Below are 5,592 nucleotides of genomic sequence, written 5' to 3'. Positions count from 1 at the left end.
AACGGGATCACATCATTAGAGAATGATGTGATTGACTTGACCCATTCCATTAGCATAGCACTTGATCGTTTAGTTTGTTGCTATTGCTTTCTTCATGACTTATACATGTTCCGATGACTATGAGATTATGCAACTCCCATTTACCGGAGGAACACTTTGTGTGCCACCAAACGTCACAACGTAATTGGGTGATTATAAAGGTGCTCTACAGGTGTCTCCGAAGGTACTTGTTGGGTTGGCGTATTTCGAGATTAGGATTTGTCACTCCGATTGTCGGAGAGGTATCTCTGGGCCCACTCGGTTATGCACATCACTATAAGCCTTGCAAGCATTGCAACTAATGAGTTAGTTGTGGGATGATGTGTTACGGAACGAGTAAAGAGACTTGCCGGTAACGAGATTGAACTAGAGATACCGACCATCGAATCTCGGGCAAGTAACATACCGATGACAAAGGGAACAACGTATGTTGTTATGCGGTCTGACCGATAAAGATCTTCGTAGAATATGTAGGAGCCAATATGGGCATCCAGGTCCCGCTATTGGTTATTGACCAGAGAGGTGTCTCGGTCATGTCTACATAGTTCTCGAACCCGTAGGGTCCGCACGCTTAACGTTCGTTGACGATATAGTATTATATGAGTTATGTATGTTGATGACCGAATGTTGTTCAGAGTCCGGGATGAGATCACGGACATGACGAGGAACTCCGGAATGGTTCAGAGATAAAGTTTGATATATGGAATAATAGTGTTTGGTCACTGGAAGGGTTCCAGAATTCACCGGAAGGGGTTCCGGATGTTTCCCGAAATGTTTGGGTACGAGAACACTTTATTTGGGCCAAAGGGGAAAGCCCACAAGGTTTTTGGAAAGCGCAAAAGGAAGTTTTGCGGAGTCCAGGGGCCAGACGCCGGGGTCCCTGGCGTCTGGGTCCAGACGCCGGGAACCCTGGCGTCTGGCCCTGGAGTCCAAGAAGGACTCTTTCCTTTCGGGTGAAACCGACTTTGTGGAGGCTTTTACTCCAAGTTTCGACCCCAAGGCTCAACATATAAAAAGAGGGGTAGGGCTAGCACCCAAGACACATCAAGAAACACCAAGCTGTGTGCTGGCAACCCCGCCCCCTCTAGTTTATCCTCCGTCCTAGTTTTCGTAGTGCTTAGGCGAAGCCCTGTGGAGATTGTTCTTCACCAACACTGTCACCACGCCGTCGTGCTGTCGGAACTCATCTACTACTTAGCCCCTCTTGCTGGATCGAGAAGGCGAGGACGTCACCGAGCCGAACGTGTGTAGAACTCGAAGGTGCCGTGCTTTGGTACTTGGATCGGTCGGATCGTCAAGACATACGACTACATCAACCGCGTTGATATAACGCTTCCGCGAACGGTCTACGAGGGTACATAGACAACACTCTCCCCTCTCGTTGCTATGCATCTCCATGATCCTGCGTGTGTGCAGGAATTTTTTTGAAATTACTATGTTCCCCAACAGTGGCATCCGAGCCAGGTTTTATGCGTAGATGTCGTATGCACGAGTAGAACACAAGTGAGTCCTGGGAGATATAAGTCATACTGCTTACCAGCATGTCATACTTTGGTTCGGCGGTATTGTTGGATGAAGCGGCCCGGACCGACATTACGCGTACGCTTACGTGAGACTGGTTCTACCGACGTGCTTTGCACACAGGTGGCTGGCGGGTGTCAGTTTCTCCAACTTTAGTTGAACTAAGTGTGGCTACACCCGGTCCTTGCGAAGGTTAAAACAGCACCAACTTTACAAACTACCGTTGTGGTTTTGATGCGTAGGTAAGAACGGTTCTTGCTAAGCACGTAACAGCCACGTAAAATTTGCAACAACAAAGTAGAGGACGTATAACTTGTTTTTGCATGGCATGTTGTGATGTGATATGGTCAACACATGATGCTAAATTGTATTGTATGAGATGATCATGTTTTGTAACCATGTTATCGGCAACTGGCAGGAGCCATATGGTTGTCGCTTTATTGTATGCAATGCAATCGCCCTGTAATGCTTTACTTTATCACTAAGCGGTAGCGATAGTCGTGGAAGCATAAGATTGGCGAGATGACAATGATGCTACGATGGAGATCAAGGTGTCGCGCCGGTGACGATGGTGATCATGAAGGTGCTTCGAAGATGGAGATCACAAGCACAAGATGATGATGGCCATATCATATCACTTATATTGATTGCATGTGATGTTTATCTTTTATGCATCTTATCTTGCTTTGATTGACGGTAGCATTATAAGATGATCCCTCACTAAATTATCAAAGTATAAGTGTTCTCCCTGAGTATCCACCATTGCGAAAGTTCTTCGTGCTGAGACACCACGTGATGACCGGGTGTGATAGGCTCTACGTTCAAATACAACGGGTGCAAAACAGTTGCTCACGCGGAATACTCAGGTTAAACTTGACGAGCCTAGCATATAACAGATATGGCCTCGGAACACGGAGACCGAAAGGTCGAGCGTGAATCATATAGTAGATATGATCAACATAGTGATGTTCACCATTGATACTACTCCATCTCACGTGATGATCGGACATGGTTTAGTTGATATGGATCACGTGATCACTTAGAGGATTAGAGGGATGTCTATCTAAGTGGGAGTTCTTAAATAATATGATTAAATTGAACTTAAATTTATCATGAACTTAGTACCTGATAGTATCTTTCTTGTCTATGTTGATTGTAGATAGATGGCCCGTGTTGTTGTTCCGTTGAATTTTAGTGCGTTCCTTGAGAAAGCAAAGTTGAAAGATGATGGTAGCAATTACACGGACTGGGTCCGTAACTTGAGGATTATCCTCATTGTTGCACATAAGAATTACGTCCTGGAAGCACCGCTAAGTGCCAAGCCTGCGGCAGGAGCAACACCAGATGTTATGAACGTCTGGCAGAGCAAAGCTGATGACTACTCGATAGTTCAGTGTGCCATGCTTTACGGCTTAGCACCGGGTCTTCAACGACATTTTGAACTTCATGGAGCATATGAGATGTTCCAGGAGTTGAAGTTAATATTTCAAGCAAATGCCCAGATTGAGAGATATGAAGTCTCCAATAAGTTCTATAGCTGCAAGATGGAGGAGAATAGTTCTGTTAGTGAACATATGCTCAAAATGTCTGGGTATCATAAACACTTGACTCAACTGGGAGTTAATCTTCCTGTTGATAGTGTCATCGACAGAGTTCTTCAATCACTGCCACCAAGCTACAAAAGATTCGTGATGAACTATAATATGCAAGGGATGAATAAGACTATTCCCGAGCTCTTCACGATGCTAAAAGCCGCGGAGGTAGAAATCAAGAAGGAGCATCAAGTGTTGATGGTCAATAAGACCACCAGTTTCAAGAAAAAGGGCAAAGGGAAGAAGAAGGGGAACTTCAAGAAGAACAACAAACAAGTTGCTGCTCAGGAGAAGAAACCCAAGTCTGGACCTAAGCCTGAGACTGAGTGCTTCTACTGCAAGCAGACTGGTCACTGGAAGCGGAACTGCCCCAAGTATTTGGCGGATAAGAAGGATGGCAAAGTGAACAAAGGTATATGTGATATACATGTTATTGATGTGTACCTTAATAATGCTCGCAGTAGCACCTAGGTATTTGATACTGGTTCTATTGCTAACATTTGCAACTCGAAACAGGGGCTACGGATTAAGCGAAGATTGGCTAAGGACGAGGTGACGATGCGCGTGGGAAATGGTTTCAAAGTCGATGTGATCGCGGTCGGCACGCTACCTCTACATCTACCTTCGGGATTAGTATTAGACCTAAATAATTGTTATTTGGTGCCCGCGTCGATCATGAACATTATATCTGGATCTTGTTTGATGCGAGACGGTTATTCATTTAAATCAGAGAATAATGGTTGTTCTATTTATATGAGTAATATCTTTTATGGTCATGCACCCTTGAAGAGTGGTCTATTTTTGCTAAATCTCGATAGTGGTGATACACATATTCATAATATTGAAGCCGAAAGATGCAGAGTTGATAATGATAGTGCAACTTATTTGTGGCACTGCCGTTTAGGTCATATCGGAGTAAAGCGCATGAAGAAACTCCATACCGATGGACTTTTGGAACCACTTGATTATGAATCACTTGGTACTTGTGAACCGTGCCTCATGGGCAAGATGACTAAAACGCCGTTCTCCGGAACTATGGATAGAGCAACATATTTGTTGGAGATCATACATACAGATGTATGTGGTCCAATGAATGTTGAAGCTCGTGGCGGATATCGTTATTTTCTCACCTTCACAGATGATTTATGCAGATATGGGTATATCTACTTAATGAAACATAAGTCTGAAACATTTGAAAAGTTCAAAGAATTTCAGAGTGAAGTTGAAAATCATCATAACAAGAAAATAAAGTATCTACAATCTGATCGTGGAGGAGAATATTTGAGTTATGAGTTTGGTCTTCATTTGAAACAATGCGGAATAGTTTCGCAACTCATGCCACCCGGAACACCACAGCGTAATGGTGTGTCCGAACGTCGTAATCGTACTTTACTAGATATGGTGCGATCTATGATGACTCTTACCAATTTACCGCTATCGTTTTGGGGATATGCTTTAGAGACGGCCGCATTCACCTTAAATAGGGCACCATCGAAATCCGTTGAGATGACGCCTTATGAACTATGGTTTGGTAAGAAACCAAAGTTGTCGTTTCTGAAAGTTTGGGGCTACGATGCTTATGTGAAAAAGCTTCAACCTGATAAGCTCGAACCTAAATCGGAGAAATGTGTCTTCATAGGATACCCAAAGGAGACTGTTGGGTACACCTTCTATCACAAATCCGAAGGCAAGACTTTTGTTGCTAAATTCGGAGTTTTTCTAGAGGAGTTTCTCTCGAAAAAAGTGAGTGGGAGGAAAGTAGAACTTGATGAGGTAATTGTACCTGCTCCCTTATTGGAAAGTGGTTGATCGCAGAAAATGGTTTCTGCGACACCTACACCAATTAGTGAAGAAGTTAATGATGATGATCATGAAACTTTAGATCAAGTTGTTACTGAACCTCGTAGGTCAACCAGAGTAAGATCCGCACCAAAGTGGTACGGTAATCCTGTTCTGGAAGTTATGTTACTAGACCATGACGAACCTACAAACTATGAAGAAGCGATGGTGAGCCCAGATTCCGCAAAATGGCTCGAGGCCATGAAATCTGAGATGAGATCCATGTATGAGAACAAAGTATGGACTTTGATTGACTTCCCATTGATCGGCGAGCCATTGAGATTAAATGGATCTTCAAGAGGAAGACGGGCGCTGATAGTAGTGTTACTATCTACAAAGCTAGAATTGTCGCAAAAAGGTTTTCAACAAGTTCAAGGTGTTGACTATGATGAGAGTTTCTCATTCGTATCTATGCTTAAGTCTGTCCAAATCATGTTGGCAATTGCCGCATTTTATGAAATCTGGCAAATGGATAAACAAAACTGCATTCCTTAATGGATTTATTAAAGAAGAGTTGTATATGATGCAACCAGAAGGTTTTGTCAATCCTAAAGGTACTAACAAAATATGCAAGCTCCAGCGATCCATCTATGGACTGGTG

Source organism: Triticum urartu, chromosome 2A (genome assembly GCF_056163025.1).
Source record: "Triticum urartu cultivar PI428250 chromosome 2A, HENAU_Tu73, whole genome shotgun sequence".
Taxonomy (NCBI): Eukaryota; Viridiplantae; Streptophyta; class Magnoliopsida; order Poales; family Poaceae; genus Triticum; species Triticum urartu.
Note: the sequence above shows the minus strand (reverse complement) of the source record.